The sequence below is a fragment of the Frankliniella occidentalis genome, unplaced genomic scaffold (assembly GCF_000697945.3).
Source record: "Frankliniella occidentalis isolate FOCC.00 unplaced genomic scaffold, Focc_3.1 Scaffold27, whole genome shotgun sequence".
NCBI lineage: Eukaryota > Metazoa > Arthropoda > Insecta > Thysanoptera > Thripidae > Frankliniella > Frankliniella occidentalis.
In genome coordinates this window covers 1,147,371-1,148,054 of record NW_026267157.1, presented here as the reverse complement: position 1 = coordinate 1,148,054, position 684 = coordinate 1,147,371, and positions in this window count along the sequence as shown.

The window sequence follows — 684 nt, the reverse complement described above, 5'->3', positions numbered from 1 at the left end:
CCACGTGGGCGGCACATCAGGTGGTTCGTGACGGGAGGAGAGGGTTACATACCATGGTGTAGTTTCGAAGACCACGTCAGAACACATACACTTAGAGGGAGACAATTCTGAACGTGGGTTAGATGTGTCAGTGGGCACATCTACATCCTGTGGTAACCCGCTGTAACCCAGGTTAATCTGTGTGTCCAGGTTAAACGGGCATCAGAGTCGTCTCCCCCGTCAGACCGCCGCTGCGACAGCCGCGTCCGAAAGCCTTCAAACACCCTCGCCGAGTACAATAACTAGTGATGCGCCAGCTCCGGCCAGGCCTGGGGAGGCGGGACCGGCTGGCCCTAGGCCAAGGTGAGTACGCCCGGCCGACGCCGAGCCGACTGCCCCTCTGGGCCGAGTTATGTCGCGGCGATATCTCCTCGTAACGGCGCGGAAGGGCGGCGCCAGGAGGGTAGACCACCCGCTGCGCTCCAACCGCGGGCTGCCCCCGGGCGGCTCACAAACCCACAGCGCTGACCGGGCATCTCAGAGGGCCCCGCTCGCCGCCCTGACCTTGGCCCAGTGTTCGGCCCCTTTGTTTGAACACTGCCAGCCGCGGGGGTGGTCGACCCGCGCCAGCCACAGACGCAGAAACTGCCAGGCCGCTCAGCCACGCCATACGCGTCAGACACGGTCAGGTGAACAGATCGGAGT